Genomic DNA, 23,883 nt, shown 5'->3' on the forward strand with positions numbered 1-23,883 from the left:
TTCTCATTTATCTTTCTTTTTCTTTTCCTTATGGTTATGGTGGTATCAAACTCAGTAAAACATCTTCTCTCTCTATTTCCTTTTTTTTTTGTATGACTAAGGCTACAAGAAATGTATTTTTCTCAAAAACAGTATGTTTAGATAACAATATTTTGTTACTTGTAGAATTGGGGAGCAACTTTTTATAACAATGCAAATTGTTATAAAAAGGTGACACATGTTCAAATACAACTTTTCCCTTAGAAATAAAGAAATTTAGGGCTGGGGATATAGCCCAGTTGGTAGAGTGCTTTGCTTGTCTCACATGCACAAGGTCCTGGGTTCAATTCCTAGCATTACAAAAAAAAAAGAAGAAGAAGAAGAAATTTAGTGATAAAACCTTTCAACATTTTTAAGGTTTGCAAGACTTTGGTACAATGTTGCTCCAAATTAGTAGCACATATAAGAATATTAAGATCTCTGAAAATTACTACAATCAAGTTTTATGGAGGACATGAGTGTGGTGAAGTGTGTGGATGTGTACATGCACTTTAAAAAATTATATATATGCATTAATAAAATTTGACAATAAATTTTTTTTCTGAAAAAGGTTCTAATATTCATACATATATATTTGACAATTTTGCCTGTTTCTTCAAAGTTTTTTCATATACGTGTATTTTTCTTTATTTCATAATTGTGTCAGCATAGCATAAGCATTTCCCCATGTTATTATATCTTTTTCAAAGCTGTTATTTCAGTGGCTGACTGAAATATTGTTAAACACATTAAGTAAACACTGAAAGTTTACCTAACCATTCCCTTCTAATCAAGTATTTGTTTGCTTTGTCCATTTATAAAATATCATGCTCTGGAAAATATCAAGCCTTATGGACCTACCTCCATATGTAGAATTGTTGCTTTAAGACAACTTTCTAAAAGTGGAATTATTGGCTCAAAAGATATATATATATATGTGTGTGTGTGTGTGTGTGTGTGTGTGTGTTTATATAGCTTCATATACATATATGTATATGTTATTACAGAGAAGGTATATTTTACAGCATGTATGCTGAATATACATATGTATGTATTTAATATATCAGAGAGAGAGAGAGAGAGAGAACCAATTTGCCTTATTGCCAGAAATATATAAATTGAATTCTGAATTTCATACAACCACAGTAAGCATTTGGGGTTGTTACATTTTTTCCTCTTATTTATTTGATTGGCAAAAATATGGGAAATATCTCATTCTTCTTTTAATTTACATTTATTTGATTATCTGATAAATTTTGTTATCACATATTTATAGACTACAATAACAATTTAACTTAACTATAATGAATTATACATTTCAAAAAGAAGAAAATATATTAAAATCAAAATAATTTTTATAAAATATGATTTAAATTGCATTAAAATTACTAAAACCAGCTATTCTTATTCATAAAGTAAATCAAAGACTGTTTCTGTGCATGCTTCAGTCTGGGGGTAATAAAAATAAATCATTTTCAAAGCAACTGGCTAGAAGCAAGTTTTTCCTGGTTATTTGGGCCATTTGAACTGCTTTGCTCCTGAAATCCATTTTGATTTTATATTAATATTCAGGATTTTTTCCCTTTTGCTATTAAGGTAATAAAAAATAGAAATTAAGGCTTCATACAAGTTAAAACAATGACTCAAGTGGTTTTCTTAAGAGAGCAATATAAAATTTTGGTGTCATGAGGTTATTAGAGAAAAGAACAAATGAACTTTTCTACAGATTTACACCAGTGTTTGACATATAATCTTAAGTTCAACAACATGGTCAGTTAAGGAAAATAGATGAAAGAGGGAGGAGGCTCAGGAGAGAGGAAAGACAATGAAGGTAGAAATGAAACAAGGAACAAGCAGATGAGAAGAACACAGTGTTAATCACAGAAAGGAAACACAAAAACAGAGCCAAAAAGGAAGAGAGAGTATGGTTAAAGAATCTGAAGTCACAGAAATCTGCTTTGGTCACACTGTGGAGAGTGCTGGGCTTGGACCCTTAACTGCTAGCTTTTGTGATCACTGTTTTCTAAAGCCGACTCAGCGTCAGAACACTGACAACGCACTGCTGGACAATGTACACAGGAGAGCTCAGCTAGGTTTCCATAACTGTGTTGGAAGAGAACATTTAAAGAACATCCTGATTCACTAAAGCAAAAGCTTTCTGTCCAGGGGAGTGACTGAGAGATGAGAGACGGGTCCCTGCAATTGTATCAAATCCAGTTTGGGCTTCCTAATAAAGATGCAACCTAGACAATTCTGAAAAACAGGATCAGTCTACCTAACATAGTTCTCTATACAAGTAGCTCCTGGGCAAGTGTTGTTGCTGAATTTCACTAATACAAGGAGAAATTTTTCCCCCTCAGCTGGGAAAAATAGTGAAACACAGATTCACTTTATTTTTTTACTTTTCACATTACATATATTTTTACAATGAATATACTTTTGTTCCTTCCAAAGGAAGTCACCAGAAAGGCCTCCTTTTCAATTACATTGATGTGGCGTGCCATTCTTGGCGGGGAACTGTAGGTGTTGCTGCAGCTACATAGTTGAAAAAGCTAAGCTAGGCCTCCAATTCTGTGGCTTATTACAGTTCTATTTTAGCCATGTCCTCTTCTTCCCACTCAAATTCTGTACCCTAGCATGTGTTTGGATATGCTGCATTCTTCCAGTTCTTCACACTAAATATACTCTCAGAAACCATGAGCAAAACTTGCAGATGAGTCATTCTCTCTGGTGGTGGACAGCTCATAAATTGGAACAGATCCAGTTGGATAGAGGGAGTAGAGACATCAATAGTTAGCTCATTGTGTTCTGCAAAGGGAGCCAACGCACAGTAGGGGGTGGGGGGGTGTTCAGAGTATATTGAAGCAAATGCTAATATTATACTTTCAATAAAAGTTGGTTAAAGAGACAATACTCTAAAGATAATGCTCTGAAGTTTAGAATTTGTGTTCCTCACTTGTGTGGGGTTGGGGTGGGAGAATGTCAGGCACTTTTTTTGTTGTTGTTGTTGTTATCCTTTGACCAGTTCTCTGAGCATAATTTGTTTCCCGTTTCTTTGTTCTATGAGTGAAAAGGTCAACGCCCTTTGACATGGCATGAGCTGTTCAGTGCACAAGGGAAAACTTTACCCGCAGTGCTGGACTTAAAACAACTTCAGGGCAACTGGAGTCAAACACAGGAAGTGTTGCTCAAACCCCCAGAGAAAACTGGCTTTGTTTATTAGCCAACTTACATCTTGTTGAATTGCTAAGTGCTGCTATCTTGAATGAGCAGATATATCAGAGATTCCAGACCCAGATGAGGTATTTGTAGGCATGATATAGCAACATCACTCTCCTAAAGTGTCCCCTACAGGAATCTAAATACAGAGTGGCTATTTTCTTAAATGGGAAAAGTTCCATCTCAGGTCCCCATAGTCCAATAGATGCTAAATGATTCTACAAATGAACAAACACTGCTTTGATGAGACAGTAAATTTAGTGGTAGAAATAATCAACCAGAAATGTGGGGGGAAAAATGTGGACTTCTGTTTTTACAAAGTCTAATCAGGAAATGAATTACACATTCAATCTAGTATCCACAAGATTTTTTTTATTATTATTAATTTAACCCAGGAAATATTGACCTGCTCAAACTAGCACCAGAAACATTCTTATGCACATAGCATGTGTAAATTTCTAAGTATTCTATGAATTATTAATTGTTACTTTACTGGTATAAGATAATATTTTAACTCCATTTCACAGATTAGTTGAGAATGAAAGGTTAACTATTTTGTCTAAGGTCATTCAGCACATCTAAACCAGTGACACATTTTGTTCCCTGAATTACTGATTTCCTGTATGTTTTGAATCAGTGAATCATTTTGTTTCAAAATATACTAGAGGAAACTCAAGGCCCTAAAGAAAAATCACATTGTGTAATAGTTGCCCATTTGGAAATAGGAGAAATCGGGATAAAAAGCACACTGACCTTTTCCACGATATCAAAGACAGTACTGAAGTAGGGGAAGACAGTACTAAAGAGGAAAAAAAGCATCTCAAAGAAGGAAAAGTCCCATTTAGGTATTAAATGTCTTGGCCATGTGAACAGCCATCTCTTTACTTTAAGACTGAGGGCCAAGATATGTGGCTTCTGGTCCCAGCTCCACCATATACTTGGCTAGATGGTTCTCCACCTCACCAGTCTGACTTTCCTCAACTGTAAAAGTTGTAATAAAATCTGCCCTCCCTCAGGAAAGCCATGAACATCAAATGGGACTATAACACAAAAGAGTATTTTAAAGAATACCATAAGTTGTAAAATGCTGTACAAATTCCATTAGTGATTATGGTAGTGATACTATTCTTACAGTAGAAAAATAATGTCAGGAAGCCAATGAATAACACAGTTGTCATATTAATGGTTGCCCATTTTATGTCAACACCCTCACTGAAATCCAAAGAAAGCCATAAACTCTAACTTCAAAAAAGTTCACAGTTAGGAAATGCTTACATTTTTAACTCCAAGAGATTAGTAGACCATTTGAATCTTATGTATTCACAGACCTCACATTAAGAACATATGGAGATCCAGGCACGGTGGCACATGCCTGTAATCCCAGCAGCTTGGGAGGCTGAATCAGGAGGATCACAAGTTCAAAGCCAGCCTCAGCAACTTGGCAAGTCCCTAAGCAAAACAGTGAGACCCTGTCTCTAAAATGAAAAAGGCTATGAATGTGACTCAGTGGTAAAGGCCCCTGGATTCAATCCCTGGTTGAGGAAAAAAAAAAAGTAGAAGAAGAAGAATATAAATAAAGACTACCTGGAAAGCAAGAGGTGTGGGAGTCGAATAGCACAATGGACTTATTCGTGGGCTCAACAATCTTATGGTATACAGCTGCAAAAATAAGGTTAAGAGTCATTTGGAAGTGAGATGTAGATAGACAGGCTGCTGTTTGAGGAATAATGTTAACATGCCCTTGTTCAAGAGAGAAAGGAATGCTAATCCCCTCATGAAAATTCTAGGAGCACTTTCATAGAGTTGCAGGGAGAAAGAGTGTGTAAGGGAGGTTGTGAAGGAGTTCAGCAACCAGATTCTGATGGGCAGGTATGGAAAGCTGGAGGTGAGGTGATGTTGCCACCTGGCAGTCAGTGCACTCACAGTGCCTCAGTACTTTACAGTATATATATATATATATATATATATATATATATATATATATATATAGACATACTCTGCATTCCTCTGATTCACCTAACTGTAGGCTCAACAGGAGGACTCACTGGAACTAAATTTGGCAAGATATTAGAAAAAAAGGAAGCCTAGCTGTCAAGATCACTCCCCATTAGCAACATGCTGCAACCAATTGATTCCGACCTTAACTTTTAGGCTCTCCATGGAAGAGTTTTATTACCTGCTGCTGCTGCCTATAGTCAGCCCTTCTATACCTGTATAGACTTCATATTTGCTCCTGGATGCCTCTCATGACCATTTGCTACCTTCTATGCTCATATATCGTAAGATGCATGACATACCCCTGTGTCCTTCACCTGACTGCCCTGTCATCCCCATCTCCTCATGACTGAATTCAGGACAGATTCTGAATCTAGTCCTTCCTTGTTCTGGCTTAACCTTGTTTCTTCTGATTTCTGATCTCAATAGTATGGGAAAGAGTGTTCAGAGATTCTTGGCAATAAGCTTATTTTTGGAATTGCTAATTTGTATAATACAAGTAAATAGTTGTGAATCTTGAGTTACTGAATCACCTCAGCAGTAGTAACTTCCCCCAACAACAGAGCAGTTCTTCCAGTTTGCCATACATTACACGGTTTTGAATCTGCCTAAAGTTTCTGAAATAAAATCATCAGTAATAAATGGAAATTGATTTCTTAATTGTTAGACTATCTTTTCTAGTGAAGCTGCAAGTGGGTGCCTTTGCTTCTGAGAGCACGTGTACACACATGCACACAGACAACCTTCCTTTTTATAATGTCACCTTGGAATATACTGTTCATCTTAGTGCTAACTTTCTGCACTCTGAGATTTACTGGGGTTTTTTTTTTTTTTGTAGCCCACATAAAATCTCTAACTGTGTATTCATTTATATAACAGAAAAGTGGTTATATTATTTTCAGTATTCACCTCTGCAAGATTCTCAACTGGGAAAAAATGTATGAAGTTTGAAGAAGGAGTTGGAGAGAGGGAATAGATAAGTAAGGCCAGACACCTCTGACTCCATTGTACTTCTCTGAATGTTAAAATGGTGATCTAGTTTAGGAATCAATTCTATTCAGAATTGCATATAATAAATTTTCTCTTGAGTACAAACTATGGAATAAAATCTGACCTCATTTGGGGTTTCTTTTGAGTACAAACTATGAGAACTTCAGCAAAACCTCTTGGTAATGTATAGATTTTTTAAAATAATGCTTAGAACTCTACAAAGAACCTGGATTTTGACAAAAATGTTATTCCATTAACCTGAAGGAGCAACAGATCAATTGGTATATACTGGTAAGCAGTTTATGGAAAGCCGATGCACTATATAAAATGATAGTCTATAAGATTATTTCATTTGATAATCTATGCTCTCAGAATCCAGTTCATCATTTTTTACTCTATCATATAGTACATAATACTTTCAATACAAAATTTGAGATGTAGTGATAGTCAATCACCTAACATACAATATTTGCAAGTTTGGGGATAAGCTTATTTTGACTTTTTTATTAACAAAACTTGCAGAGAATATTAGCTAGCAATATTCTAGTACTAGTAATGTTTCCCTAAACCTTAGCATCAAAAATTCCAAGTTCATTTTAAACAGAATTATTTAATGGAATACGTATAAATATGCATGATTACAGGACTTACATGGGATAGGAGCAAGGTAATATGTTTTGGTTTTTTTTTTTTTTAACAGTTGACAGATTCATACCTGAATTCTACCAACTGTCTAAAAGAAGATCTAATTCCAATACTCCTCAAATTATTCCATGGAATTAAAAGGAAATATACACTTTCAAACTCAATTATAAAGCCTGTGTCACCCTGTCAAAACCAGATAAGGAGACTTTAGAACAAGAAAACTACAGACTCGTGGTAATATGTTTTTTGAGGGTTACAAATTTGCATTGATGGCCTCTGAATGGAAAGTAACCCAATTACATCATGATGTCAGTATTAATTTTTACTTGCCCTTTCAGACCTGAAAACAAAGAAGGTAGCTGTTTTGGCAACAAATTCAAGTATTACTTATTCATTGGGAGTGATCTTAGAAAGAACTATGTTGTGCTGAAAATCTCCAATCTACAACCCACAGTGTGGAAAAGGAACGAGGACATTTGTATCGCACCTTACAATTATGGAATAAGATCTGACCTCATCTTGGGTAGTCAAGTATTTGTTCATCCATCTAGCCATTTCTCTATTGTCTTAATCCACAATATTTAGTGAACACTATGTGCTTGGCACTGTGCAGTGCTCTGCAAATATGGTGATGGATCAAACATGTTCATGCCCTCAAAGATTGTGCTCCAATATAAGAGTTAATGTGGAGAGACCAGGGCTTTAAGCAAGGAATTAACATGGCCATATTTTCATGTTAGAATGATCATATTGACCACAGAGTTCAGGAGGGATTGGTGAGGGAGGGCATCTAAGATGGTCAGAAAGAAAATTAATTGGAAAATATTTCAATAGTTGAGTTGAGAGCTAATGGGATTCCTAATTAAGGCAAGAGAAACAAGGATGACATGGTATACAGGTATAAGTAGGAGAGCTGTGAAAGATGCAGATTTAACAGGCTTAATAACTTATTAAAATTTGAATATGATAGAGAAAGAAATACCTCTAGAAAGATTTTTTTGCTCAGGTAGTTAGTTATGTTATCCCATATAATTGCTTATTTGCTCTCACTTCTGTATTTTAACTGAGAAGACTCATTGTTCTTGGCAAGCCCCAACACTTGTACCTGAACTAAATCCCTCCATCTGCATTTATCCTCTGAATACACTAGTGCATTCTCTCATTGACTTATCCTACAGGATTCAATTCTATACCACACTTTTTATTCCTCAAAAACACCTGACTTTGTCATGTATTTATTTGGAGGCAAAGGGAACACCCAAAGCCAACCTCCCCCAGTGGAAGTGCAAGTTTTTTATAAACAGGACAGGACCCTGCTTTCTACTTCTCGATTGTCCTTATAATACCTGACATTGATGTAAAAAAAGTAAAATTGACTTCAATTATGGCTACAGATCAAATGTTTCCTCATGGAAAATTGCAGACTTAAAAAAATTAGCTAATTATAGGGAGAGGTGACAGCTGTAACATCCCATCCTTGGCTGTCCAGTCTCTACTGATGCCAAGTAACAGAACCATGCTCTGTGCCTCATGGAGTACCAGATGTCTGTCTCACCTCAATAGTCCTTGTACCTAGTCTATTTGGAGAAGGAAAATTAGTCTGGTACACCCTAAAATTTTAAAAGAATTATTACTTTTGTTAATAAATATTGACTGTGAATTTTAAGAATTCTTACAAGTAGAGAAGTATCTGTTTATAGAGAACTGTAGAAGGGAAAATAGCATCAGCATCCATCTGACTTGGATTATCATTTTTATATATTTACCTAGATTTGAGCATACATGCTTTACTGATACATGAATTTGTTTTCAACTTCATTATATAAGAGTTCTTTAAAAATATAAGAAGATATACATTATTCACCAAAGTCAAACAATTCAACATGTTCCATTTTTTTGTTGTTGTGATTTTCCACAATTACACAAAGCCTAACAGTTAACTACTTAACTTTTGATTTTTAAGACTTAAATAATATGGATTTTTTGTGCTTATTTAGAAGAAAGCCAAGCCTATGATTCTAAAGATCTTTCAACAGTTCTCTTTATATCTGCTAGCATAATTTTACCATTTGATATAGGCTATCTGTACTGCATATGAAACTACAAAATTTGAAAGGTGAAAATGATCCATTCAAATTATCTGCTATTACACAAACAGGTTAATAACAGTAATTAAAAGAATAATTATGCAACTACATGCCACTCAAAAGAATCATTTAAATTATGCAAATCCAGCATAAGGTCATGTAATGCTAAGAAAAAGAGATAAAATATGCAAAATGGTGTACTTTCTGTTGGTGGTGCCAATATTAGAAATATTCATGTCACAAGTACAAAGTATGTGTTTCATTTTTGAATCTTTGTACCATAAAATCAAATTAATTTTTCTTACCTTATTGGGTATTCTGATATTTGATTAGTACATAATTTTACAGATGAGCTGGTTTCATCCAAAGAAAAGAATGCATATATATTATTTGAAAACTTTTAAAACATTCATTTTTCTCATTACTGAAATATATCATATTATACAAAATGATTTGGAAAATACACAAAAGGAAAGACTATAAAATATATAAAAACTACCTATAACATTACAAATTTAAAATGAGTACAATCTCATTTTTGGTACAATTTCTTTCCTTCTTTTTTTTTTACAGTATTTTATTGTTATAACAGATATTGGGCTATTCATGACTGTATCATGTTTGCTTTTGTATTTCATTTAATATATCATAAACATTTCCCCGGATAATTCTTAAAAACTGAATTTTTATGTTGGCTTAAGATTTTTACGTATGTAAGTAATATTTAACTATTTCATTTTTTATACTCCTCCCACTGACCACTTTTACACATAAATCATGCTATAATTAACATTTATATTAAGTTGTAATGAGAATTACTGATTATTTTATTCAAATAGATTGCTAGAAGTAGATTAGAAAACTGTGGTATGGTTATGGATAGAATTAGAATTAGATTTAGGATAAGGATTAGGGAAATAATAAACATGAACTTTTAAGTTTTTTAATTCATATTAACAATTTTTTCACAAAATATTTGTCTAATATTTTTACAATATTCAGTTTGTACATACATCTGCAACCAATATTACTCTAAATTTTAACATTAATTAAAACAATCTCATTAATATTTCTCTGGCTGTTAATGAAGTTTTTTTTTAATATTCCTAGGTCCTTTTATTTCTTTCTTAATTAGATTGCCTACATGGCCTTTTTTTTTTCCTACTAAGTTGTTATTTTTTAATCACTTGGGAGAACTGTTTGCTTTTGTTGTATTTGTTTCAAATATTTTCCCAATTCATCATTTGCATTTTATCCATATTTTGGTATGCAGAAGTATTATGTTTGTATTATGTTTGTATATCTACCTTTGTTTGACTTGACTTACTTACTAAATATTTATCTTTGTGAAATTTTTCCCAGTATTTTATGTTTAAAATCTTCCTCAACATTTTAAGATATTTACTTTTAACTTCTAGATCCACATGAAAATATGTTCATAAGTGATATGACTTGGTTTTTGTCCTGAGACAATTTTCTAGCTTTTGTTAAATTATACCTCTTTCTTATTTGTTTCATATTATACTAAATTAGTTTACATTTTAGCATTTACTTCAAGATCATCTTCTGTTCCAATGATTATTACATAATCATTGTGCCTGATGATTATTGCATACACATGCACTCCTTGAATCATGATTATTCTTTCCTGCTCCAGTATCTGAGAAGGCATACAGGCCTATTTCTTTTATGTTATATGATTTGTTATGATTTAACATTTCTGATGAACTTATCTGAAGAAAATCAAAATTTATTCCAAAGAGATAACCACTTTTAAAAAAATAAACTTTTGCTACTTTTGAGCATTATCAGAAAGCATTTCTTATATTTAAACCTGCGAGAATGGGAAGAATAATAAATATTATAAAGAATCTCCTGCATTTTTTGTGTTTTTGCTAAATACCTTCACATACAACATAGCTCCCTTGACCGTTAGTCTGCCTATGATGACAGGATTAATTATCTTAATTTACAAAAGAAAACTAAGATTTGAAGAAGTTGTTGTGTCACACAGGATTCTAGTAAAAGTATAAATGAAATAATTCCAGGTTTAATGCTCCTTTTATAATACCATATACCTTACTTAAAAAATGAAACATTTCCATTTATAGAATATTATTTTATTTACAATGAATGTAGCAAAAATTGCATTTTATATAATTAGTTGTGCATTTTTTTTATATTTTTATTCTGATGAGATATTTTGAAGTAAAATATTTCAGAAAAGAAAACAGAGAGGCCCTAAAGATGATCACATACACTATGGTTCAATTTCAGATCATGGTGGAGTTTCAAGTAGGTCCCTTGATTTTAATTTATTTATGGTAAATCATATCTGGGTTTTTTCTTCTCAAACCTATTATATTTAAAGACCTACTAATATTTTTCACTACTTTACTATGGGCATAGAATGCATTATATTTCATATTTGTATTCAAGAATTAAATGTGTGTAAAAGATTGCTAATGGGAGGATCCACTCTTTTAGTTCATTGAAGTCAAACCCACAGTTATTCTACAGATATATAATTTAATCTTTAAGTAGTACTATTCTTGAATTTTACACTACCAATTAAAATAAATACTTAGATTAATCCCATATTGCGTTTAATCTAGATTTTCTGGTTGCAAGGTAAGAGAAACTTTACTTAATTTGAGAAAGGAAAGGCAGGCTGGCTACTTCCGGTTTAGCCATGACAGCTAACTCTATAACCAGCCCATCAAAGATGCTGCTGCTAGAACTTGTGGACAGTGCATAGGATCAAAAATTCACATTGTGATGAAGAGTGATAAGGAAATTGTTGGAACACATCTAGGATTTGATGACTTTGTCAATATGGTGCTGGAAGATGTCACTGAGTTTAAAATCACACCAGAAGGTAGAAGGATTACTAAATTAAATCATATTTTGCTAAGTGGAAATAAAATAACAATGCTGGTTTCTAGAGGAAAAGGACCTGAAGTATGACCGAATTTCCTTGATTTATGCTAGATTCATTTTGTTTTATAATGGCAACAAAATAGATTTTTAAAAAATCTTCTAATGTTTAGATTCTCTAAAGCTAATTTTCCTATTAAAGGGAAATTCTTTGAAGATGTGTTATACGACCATTTTTCTAAGTTAATCATGATTGTTTTGGAAAAAGAAGAAATTATTTTTTGAAACATTTTTTAGTTATAGATGGATGCAATATCTTTATTTCGTTTATACATTTTTATGAACCCAGTGCCTCACATGTGCGAGGCAAGTGCTCTGCCACTGAGCCACAACCCCAGCCTCAAATTAGTTTCTTTTAAGACTAAAAAATAAACGTGATTTTGGTTATATATAAAAAAAAGAGAAGGTAATGGCTTATGTAATTAAGACAGAGATATTAGGATTCAGATACAACTTGATGTGAATGTTAAAAAAATTATTGTCATAAACCTCTCTATATATACTTTATCATAGAGAAATCTATGCTGATTTATTTATCTAGAAAGTGTCAGAAAATGTGAAGGGTCTGAGATTTTACCCTCCTTATAAGCTAACAAGTGAACCTGCCTCAGTTACATGGATGTTGACAGAAGACATGAAACTGCTGAACTAGATACTTTATTATTCATGGCACAGTCACTAGCATGAACATCATTATAATTCTGTGAATCTCCCTTATCCATAAATCCCAGGGGGGTGACACAGACAAGCTCAGATTTATGCCTACCTAGGCAGTACAGGAACTCTGATCTAATGGAACCTGAATCTTTTATAATTGGCATTCTTTCCCTTTGTTCTGGATCTCTCTTTCTCCTCTTAAGACTGTTTATTGTTTGCCATTGGAAAATATAGTCTGGAACAAAGGGCAAACAATGCTTTATGAGATGTGCAGAAATGTGAGAGACCCATCAAGAATTATCTCCCAGTTGAAGACTTTCTTCATGAGATAGCAATGAAGACCATTAGCTACATCCTACCTTTTGAGTAATTTCAACACAGAAAAAATGTGCTTTCTTTCATAAGTCTTGGATAACTCTGAAACACTGAAAATTTGATTTATCAAGGTTGGGTACTATGGTATTGTTTGGAACACAGCGTTCAGCTCATTCGCCTCTAAAATATATAAATTTACATTTGGACAGAAGTGACTACTCAAAGAAATATTTGGATATTGTTAGTAGAGAAGAAGGTATTTGAGGTGGAGCAACAAAATGAGAATATGTTCAATGTAATCTATGCTTTTGCCCTTTTGCTTAATCTTGCCTCTGCTTTTGTACATACCTTCTTTCATCTCTCTATGTCCACACCCTAGACATCCTACAAACCATGCCCAGGTGCATGGTCTAATATGAAGGCTACCATGTCCTCTTCCCAGCAAGAGAATCATGCCCCCCACCTGCCCTGGATTCCCTCAGTACTTTATCTCTTCGTCAATGGTGGCACATTTCACTTACTACCTTCTACTACAGGAATCTGTTAAGATGTCTTAGACTTCCCATCTGGTATCTACTTCTGAGCAGTCTCATTTGTGATTCTCTGTATTCCCAATGAATCAAAATATACTGTAGGTATTCAATATATAGAGAGAATGGGAGGGTATGGATCAGTGGTGGAGAACTTGCCTATCATGCACAAGGTCCTAGGTTCAATCCCTAGCTCTGAATAAACAAATAAAGCAAATACTATTGGATTGAATTTAAGTCATTTATATATTTTAACTAACAATGATGGAACAATTACCTGACCAGAAATCCAGAGATATTGTTTCTTTTTCTATTTTTACCACACACTGATTGGCCACCCTGAACAAATCTGTTAACCTCGCTGAGGCTCAGTTCTTCCATTTGTAAAAAGGTGAAACTGTGTACTCTTCCTCACATGGTTATTGAGATAATAACATGAGAAAATGCATATGAAGTTAACTTTAGAAATATAAACCACCATAATAATTAATGAATTCCATTTTCAAACAACAAGTGAAGCATTTCTATTATATGAATTCAATGTGTTTAATACTCACAGAATAGTTATTTTAAAAAGTTGCTATTTGAGGAATGCTTACAAAAATTCTGTCTGTACAAAAGTGTACTTTATTGATACCTGTGATTCTTCTACCTACTTTTAATTTATCTGAAATAAATTTAAAAATTTTTAGCTCCAAAAGTCCTCATAAAAGTGTACACTTAATCAATAATAATGCATATTAAATTATTATCTGTTAGTAAATTTTATCATATATTTTAACTGCCTGGAAAGAAAAAAAATATTTCAAAGGTAAACTTTGAAAGGAAGATGGTAGATTAGAAAGGAAAACTTTGGCATAAATTTGCCTGAAAGGTAAATGGAAAAGAAACATATTGCCAAGAAAAAAAATAAATATTTCAGGAGTCATAGAACGTTGCCAAATAAAAAATTGTCCAATTCATAGCTTTGTCTTTGACAGGTCTCATCAAACAATTTTTAGAACTTTATTTTTTTTGTATTGAGAATTGAACCAGGGATGCTTAGTCACTAAGTCAAATCCCCAGCCCTTTTTATTTTATTTTTTTTATTTTGAGACAGTGTCTCCCTAAATTGCTGAGACTGACTTTGAATTTGTGATGATCCTCCTATCTCAACCTCCCAAATTACTGGAATTACAGGCATGTGCCACCACACCCAGCTCTCAACCCCTTCTTTTCTTTGAGATAGGACCTTGCTAAAAAGCAACAGGCTGACTTTGAACTTGTGATTCCCCTGCCTCAGCATCCAGAGCCCTGCAGCTCCAGGACCTAGGTTGATCTTCATGCACTCAGTCAGGATCCACATCCACCCCAGTGCTAAGTCAGACCTAACAGACTCAAGTTCAACCTGCCTACCTACCAGGTCGGCCCCTGAAGATCCACATTCCAAGCTTGTACCAATGAACCCTAATGCCAAGTATGAACCCAAAATTTATGCTTATATCTGGATCCAAGAACCAAGCCTGTCACCATGGACTCAAGAGTAAAACCCACCCTCAAAGACCCATGCTCTATACTCACCACTGTGGACCCAGGTTCCAGGGCTGCCCCATGGACTCAAGCACTGGGATGTCCCCTGTGGACCCAAGAGTCAGGCTTACTTTTTCACTGACTCAGGCACTAGGCCAGCCAGCCTGTAGACAACAGCAATAAGGCCTGCACAGTAACTCTGAAAGGGCTTTCACTGCCAAAGTTATTCTGCAAATGCACAGACACAAATACAAGGCCACAAGAATCAGAAATAATAAGGGAAACAATACCATAGAAGAAGAAAAAAAGTAACCACCAGTAAGCCTAAAGAAATAGAAATCCCATGAATTAACAGAAACTAAACAATAAAAGTAACCATCTTAAAGAAGTTCAGAGAGCTACAGGGGACCACAGATAAACAATTACATGATATCAGAAAAACAACAAATGAACAAAATTAGAAGTTCAACAACAACATAAAAGAACTAAATGGAAATTTCAGAGATGAAGAACTCAATGACTAAACTGAAAATTCTACAGAGAGCTTCAGTGGCAGACTTGATTAAGCAGAATACAGAACTACTGAGCTTGCAGATGAGACATTTAAAATTACCCAACAGAACAAAAGGAGAAATAATGAGGAAAAAAAGCTAATAACTAACACATATAAAACTTTAGCTTAAAAGACAAAAGTAATAGAAATAACTACAGCTATGATAATTTGTTAATGAATAAACAAAATTAAGAGATGCAAAGTGTGAAATCAATAATAAAATGTGGAATGAAAAAAGATAAAGTATAGAGCTTTTGTATGCAGTCAAAGTTAAGTTGATATGAACTTGAAATAGGCTGTTATAAAAGATGGTTTATGTATGTCTCATAGTAACCTCAGAGAAAAAACCTGTAGTAGATACATAAAGAAAAAAGAATCAAATCATATCACAACAAAAATATAGTCAGATAAAATGAAAACAAAATAAAGACAAAAGAAGAAAGGAACAATAGAAATGATTTTTTAATTTTAAAAAGTCTATAATAAAACCTTACTTATCAAAATTACTTTAATTGTAAATGTATTAAAAACTCTAATCAAAAGACATAGAGTGGTCACATAGATTTTTAAAAATTAAAAACAATATCCAAATACCTACTGCCTACAAAAGACTTCCTTAAGCTTTAAAGACAAACATATCTTAAAGTCAAAGAGTAGAAAATGTTGCTCCATGCAAATGAGAACCAAAGACAGCAGAAGTGTCACACTTCTTTCAGACTTCAAGTAAAAAACTGAGATAAGATATGTTTTTTATATGTTTTTTTGTGATCCTCCTATCTCAACCTCCCAAATTATTATATAGTGATAAAATGTTCATTCATCAAGAATATTTATTTAGGGGCTGGGACTGTAGCTCGGTGGTACAGCCTCTGCCTCACATGTGTGAGGCACTGGGTTCAATCCTCAGCACACACAAAAATAAATAAATAAAGATATTGTGCCTATCTACAACTAAAAAAAATTTTTTTAAAGAATATTTATTTATAACAGTTATAGATATGCATCCAACATTGGAGCACCAAAATAAATAAAGGAAATATTAACAAGAGAGAAGGGAGAAATGTACTTCAATCCTATAACAGTAGGAGACTTCAATATACCGTCTTCAACAAGATTATCTAGGCAGAAAACCAGTAAGAAACAGAGGACATGAACAAAAACACAGACCAAATGGACCCAACAGACATATAGAGAAAATTCCATCAACAGCAGGAAAATGCACATTTTTCTTAAGCTCTAATGAAACATTCTCCATTATAGATCATACATTGGGCCATAAAATAAGTCTGATTGAATTTAAGATGATTAAAATTATATCAAGCATTGTTTTCCATCATAATGGTATGAAACTTGAAATCAATATAAGGAGGAAAATTGGAAAATTCACTAATATGTAAAAATAAACAACTCATTCTTGAACCACCAGTAAGACAAAGTCAAAAGAGATTGAAAAAAATCTTGAGATAAATTAAAATTAAAATACAACATTGCCAAAGCTTATAGGATACAGCAAAAGTGATTCTAAGAGAGAAGTTTATAATGAAAAACTCCTACAGTAAGAGCAAGAGTCTCAAACAATTTTACATCTCAAGAAACAACAAATTAGTGAGTAAAAGGTCAGAAATCAGAAATAACTGAAATTAAGTCTATACAACAATAGAAAAGATCAATGAAGCCAGAATTGGCTTTTTAAGAAGAGAATCAAAATTGGCAAACCATTAACTACACACACACACAAAGAGCAAAGACTTTAATCAATAAAATTATAAATGAAAGAAAGCATTATAACTGATATCACAGAAGTATAAAAGTTTATAAGAGACTACTCTAAACAACTATATTCTAATTAATTAGATCACCTTAAAGAAATGAATAAGTTCCTAAAGAAATAAAATCATAAAGAAATAGAAACTTTAATATGCCAGTAAAGACTAAGGAAATTGAATTGGTAATAATAATGATGATAAAACTTCCAATAAAGAAAAAACTAGGACCTGATAGCTTCACTCTTAAATTCCACCAAAGTTTAAATTAATGCCAATCTTTGTCAAACTCTTCCAAAAACTTGGAGAGGATGGAACTTCCAAATTTGTTTTGAAAGTCTTACATTAGTACTCTGATACCAAAGATAGAGAACACAAAAATAAAAATTGTATCTTCAATGAACTTAGATTTAAAAATTCTCAGCAAAATAGCAGCAAATCAAATCCAGCAACACATTATAAGGCTCATACAACTTACCGAGGTGCAGTGACATACTCCTTAATTCCAGCTACTTGGGAGGGTGAGCCAAGAGGATTGTAAGTTCAAGGCCAGCCTGAGAAACCTATCGAGATTCTGTCTTGAAATAAAAATTAAAAGGGCTAGGGATATATCTCAGGGATAGGGCACACCTGGGTTTAAACCCAAGTTACCTTCCCTCACCCCCCTCCAAAAAAAATGTCACACACCTTGATAAAGTATGATTAAAACAGTATTTATCCCTGGGATACAATAATTATTCAATATTTGAAAATTAACAAATGGGATACATCACATCAACTGAATGAAGAATAAAATTACGATAATCTCAATAGATGTAGAAAAGCATTTGACAAAATACTTTTTCATGATAAAATCTCTCAACAATGGATGTGAAGGCTGAGACAGGAGGATTGTGAGTTCAAAACCAGCCTCAGCAAAAGAAAGGCCCTACGCCACTAGTGATATCCTCTCTCTAAATTTTAAATAAATACAAAATAGGGCTGAGGATGTGCCCCCCGAGTTCAATCCCTGGTACCTCCCCACCACACACACACACAACAAAACCCTCTTTACAAACCCTCTTCATTAATGTAATGAAGACCAACCAACATCAGAAAAATGAATAACCCACTCCCTAACCTATTTTTGTGTTATTTCCCTAAATGGTCAAATGATCTGAACAGATATTTCTCAAAAAAAGAAATACAAATGACCAAAAAGTATATGAAAAAAAAAAAAAAGGCTAACATCATTAGCAAGCAGGGAAACACAATCAAAACCACACTGAGATTTCATCTCACTTGGTTTAGAATAGCAATCATCAAGAATACAAAGATAGGGGCTGGAGTTGTAGCTCAGTGGTAGAGTACTCATCTCACATGTGGACAGCACTGGTTTCAATCCTCAGCAGCACATAAAAATAAAATAAAGGCATTGTGTCCATCTACAACTAAAAAAAATATTTTAAATAAGAATACAAATATAATTTCTGGTGAAAATGTGGGAGGAAGTACACTAATATATTATTAGTGGGACTGAAAATTAGTGCAACCACTTACGAAAACAGTATGAAGGTTTCTTCAAAAGACTAGGAATGAAACCACCATGTGAATCATCTATCCCACTCCTTGAAATTCATCCAAAAGAACTAAAATCAGTATACCAGAGTGATAAAGGCACATCAATGATTATAACAATGAAATTCACAATAATCAAGTTGTGAAACCAGCCCAGATGCCCTTCCACAGATGAACTGATTTTAAAAAATGTGGTATATATACACAATGGAGTTTTACTCAGCCATAAAAAAAAATGAAATTATGTTATTTGCTGGTAAATGAACAGAACTTGAGAACATAGTATATACTAAGTGAAATAAGCCAGACAGAGAAAACCAACAGTTGAATATTTTCTCTCAGATATGGAAGCTAGAGATAAAAGAAAAGGAATAAAAAAGGGACCTCACAGAAATAGAAGGGGGATCAACACAGTAGAGGAAGGGGATAAAGAGAGGGAGGAAGGGAAGGTACAAAGACGTACTAGGGACCAAATCTACCAAATTTTGGTTTTATTACCAAATATTATGTCCATGTACAGATTCACCGTAATGCATCCTGCTTTTATATATAATTATAATTTACTAATTTAAAAATAATAATAATAATAGTGATAGCAGTAAAGTAAAACAAGGGAATCAGAGGGAGGAAAGAAGGGAGGGAAAGGAAAGTTACTGGAGAATGAGATTGATCAAGCTATGTTATGCTCATATAAGAATATGGTGAACCCCATGATTATGTATAATTATAAGGCACCAATATATCTAATTAAGGCCATATATGCCAAATCTACAGTCAACATTATACTCAACAGTGAAAAGCTAAAACCTTTTCCTTTAAGATCAGGAATATAACAGGGATGTCTCATCTTTCCATCTCTATTCAATATGGTACTGGAAATCCTAGCTAGAGCAATTAGGCAAGACAAAGAAATAAAAGACATGCAAATCAGAAAGGAAGGTAAAATTCTTTATTTGCATATGACATAATCTTATATAGAGAAAATTCTAAACACTTTACCAAAGAAATAGGAAAGGAAATAATAATGCAAAGACAACCTATAGCATAGGGGAAAAAATATGAGTCAACCATCCATCTGATAAGGGGTTAACACCCACAATACACAAGGAATTCAAAAAACTCAATACCAGGAAAACAAATAACCAGATTTTAAAAATCAATGAAGGCTCTGAATAGAGATTTCTTAGAAGAAAAAAAATTTAAATAGCCAATGAGTATGTTAAAAAATACTCAGCATTGTTAACCATTAGGGAAATGCAAATTAAAATTATACTGAGATATCATCTCTCATCTGTTAGAATTACTATTTTTATCAAAAAGCAAGAGTTGTCAAGGATGTGAAGAAAAGAGAACATTTGAACAGCCATTATGGAAAACAGTATGAAATTTCCTCCAAAAGAAATTAAAAATAGAACTATAGTATGATCCAGCAATCCTACTTCTAGATATATATAAAATAATGAAACCAGTTGTCTTCCATGTCTAGGGTACCTACTAAGGCTGGTAATAAAACAATCTCTTTCAACATATGACATAAAAGAGCTAAAATCTAAGGGATTTGAAAGCTTTAAGGAGAGTGTGGAGATCTAGAAAAATAAGCTTTTTATTAGTCAAATTTTGTGTAATTTTAAAGAAAACCCTTAAAAGTGATCCTATAATATGTACATGTTTGTGAACATAACAATAACTTCCATAAAGGAATGATATCAACAACTTGTAGAAAGATGACAGCAATGGCTTTTAGTTTTATAATATTTAATATTAGGTGTCATGCTGAATGAATTGAGGGAGGCCTGGAGGGATAATGAAGCATCATTTCTGGGTGTGTCTATGAGGGTGTTTCCAGAGGAGACTGGCATGTGAATTGATGGACTGACTGAGGAAGATCCAATCTAAGTGAAAGCAAGTACCATTCAAGCAGCTGGAGGCACAGAAAGAATAAACAAGTGGAAGACAGGGAAATCCTACCTCCATCCCATGCCTTGCAGAGAGTAGGGCACCCTTTTTCTCTGCCCTTGAACACGGGTTCATTGGCTTTGAAGGCTCAGGAACTCATACCAGCAGCCTCTTGGGGCTTTCAGGCCTTCAGCCTCAGACTGAGAATTATATTATATAGCAATAGCCATACCTTTGGCATCCCAGGGTTTTCAGCTTGTAGATGATCCATTGTGGGTCCTCTCAGCCTCTATAATTGAGCCAATTCCCCTAATAAATCTGTCATGTATCTCTATCTATCTATCTATCTATCTATCTATCTATCTATCTATCTATCATCTATGAATCTGTGTATGTGTATATTTCCCAACCTGTGATTATTCAACTTATGATTTTTGTTTTTCTTTATAATGAGTTTTTATCAGGTTTTAAATATATTTTTATTTATTGCTATTTTTTTTACTTATAATGGCCTTATCAGAAGGTAGTTCCATCATAAGTCAAGCAGGAAATGCCTATTTATCTGTCTATCCATCCATCCATTCATTTGTTCATCTGTCCATCCATTCATCCTATTGGTAGTGTCTCTCTGGAGAACCCCACTAATATAAAAGTTTAAAATATTCTCTGATTCCCCCAAACCATAGAATTATTGAATAATCAGAAAATAGAACAAAAATCAGATCTTCATAAACCCACATGGGACATGTCCAAGGGCAGCCATTAGCAGTAAGAATTCACAACATTGCAAGGGACCATGAGATGACCCCCAAATCCAGAAGATGCATTTTTCATCAAAGAGGTGTAAAAAAAAATAGCAGGATTATGTTCTCCCATTCTTTAAACAAATCCCTATTTATTTAATCATATGTAAAAAGGAAAGTAAATATAAGAATTCTTTAATATTAAGGATTGAGAACAGAAAAAAAAAATGTTAGATACCAAAGTATCTGAAACTGGAGCTCTAATCTCTGAAAACAAAAGAGGAAAGAGTCTTACCCAGGAAACTGGTTTGTGATAGAAGAGCCCTCTAAGCTAGGTAGTCCTTGATATGCACTAACTGGATATGTAACCTAGGACAGAAGTGACTGACTGTTCACCTAGGGCATGATCCTCTTCCACAGAGGAGGGAGGGTTGTTACTGGGAGAGGCTCCCCAGCCATAAACCACATTCTACAGCATCCCTCAAATGTAGGTGCCTATCTTACCAATCTGAGCACAAGTAATGTATTTTATTTTCTGACTTAAATGGTAAAGAAATAGTTGTTTTCTAATCTCTCTTTAACCATATTAAAGGTACATGTTGAGAAGTCAGAGCCTCTAACTGTCTGGGTTTCTGAGTAGTAGTGGGAATTCCTTCACATCTTCCCAGCCTACTATGCCAGGAGCACCTATATTGTAGAATTATATGTGTAAAAAGAAAATAAACTTTTCTTTGCTAATTAACTCAGTTTTGAAGTATGTTCATCACAACAGCTAGCAATTCCATAACCAAAAATCATGTGATGTCTGTCTTGGTGCTTATCCATAAAAGGAGATCCATAAATACTTGAATAAATGAATCTGTGAAATGGAAATATGACTTCAATCTAGTATATCTTGTACATTTTTGTGGTAAAAAATTAAATAACATATATGAAGATATTTTGAAAACCCTTATTCTAATATCTTCACTTGCATTATTTTTATTGCCTGGAGAAAAGATAATAAAAAATCAATGAGTAGAAAGATATTTCAGTTTATAGAAAGAGATCACCTTAGTGCAGACAACCAAGTCAACTAAAACTAAGTTTTTTAGTCACATGTGTTTAGTGTTCCCAAAAAAGTGATTCGAAGTAGCAAAGTTAGTTAGCATTTATGCAAGTTATAGAAATTTTCTGAAGAACAAATAACAGGATCAAGTGCCCAGTGTAGTAATTTGGGGAATCTGTGTTGTCTTACTATGGTGAAGGGTCTATGGGAGGATATAGGAAAGTTGCATATTGATGACATTTTCAATGATATTAAATTAATTTTTAGTACTTCAGTGAGATATAAGAGGCATTAAGAAGAGGAGACCAAAAAAAAAAAAAAAGAGAGAGGTTAAAGAGAGAAAGGCTGAGAAAATTAAATTCAACTTCTAATATTAGGGCTACCCTTCAAGGAAATGAGCCAGAATCCTCAACATTCCACAAGACAGTGTGAAAAACCAAACAAACAACAAAATACTACAGGCTGCTACAGAAGAAACAGCTTCCACTTATTTTAAAGTGAGAACAAAGATCTTCATTCTCCAAATCAGAAAGTGAAACTTTGCAGATAATCAAACAATCATAATTAATAATATATCTTAAAATTTTGCAATCCTATGAACTTTACATGTGTGTTCATCTTCATTCTTTAGTTACTTTAGCTTGAGAAACCAGTCTCAATTTCTATCTCAATTTTAAAGATGAATGATGAGATGTCTCTCCAGCCACTAGATGACAGACTATTGGTAATTTACCTCCCAAAGAACAACACTGCCTTCACTGCAGCCATGGGTAGTACGTTTCTATGGTACATGTAGAATAGCAGGCAGTAAAGGAATGAAAATAGATGAAAGATATTAAACTAAAATGTAAAATGACTACATTACGCCAGAACATGTATGATTTCAACTATCTGAATTATATATACAGGTAGAAATAGTTTCATTTTTGAATTAATTAATTTAATTAATAAGTATGTAGGAAACTAAGGAAAAGACAAAAATAATTTTAATTTCCTAGTATTAAATAAGATATATGATGGTGGAATTTATCAGAAAAGAAATAAGAAACCATAATATAAAAGACTTCATAATTAAACTATAAAATTTAAATCTATAAAAAGTAAGAAATAAAAAGATACATATTTTATAGACTGTTAAGTGTTTGGAGCTCTGAGGTTTGGATAATTGTCTACAAATTCCACACAATAAGGACCTGAGTAACAGAATTAGTAGCATCTTTTACTGTAGCACACTATGATTAATAGAATTTCAAAACAAAGCAACATCTTAATATAGCTAAATATACCAAAAAGTAAATTACATGCCACAACATGAGGTTAAAAAAATAACTTTAATGTTCTTTTTTAGGTTTTGGGGGAAAAAAATGGTTTCTAGGGTTAATTTTGGTAAAAATTGTGAAAGGAAAACAGCCAGTTTCTCC

At 33.4% G+C, this 23,883-nt stretch overlaps 1 pseudogene; it reads left to right on the forward strand.

Annotated features, from left to right (window-relative positions):
- Window positions 1-11,646: 11,646 nt before the first annotated feature.
- LOC113196933 (U6 snRNA-associated Sm-like protein LSm5 pseudogene) lies at window positions 11,647-11,921 on the forward strand (annotated as a pseudogene).
- Window positions 11,922-23,883: the final 11,962 nt, after the last annotated feature.

Source organism: Urocitellus parryii, chromosome 1 (assembly GCF_045843805.1).
Source record: "Urocitellus parryii isolate mUroPar1 chromosome 1, mUroPar1.hap1, whole genome shotgun sequence".
In the NCBI taxonomy this organism is placed as follows: domain Eukaryota; kingdom Metazoa; phylum Chordata; class Mammalia; order Rodentia; family Sciuridae; genus Urocitellus; species Urocitellus parryii.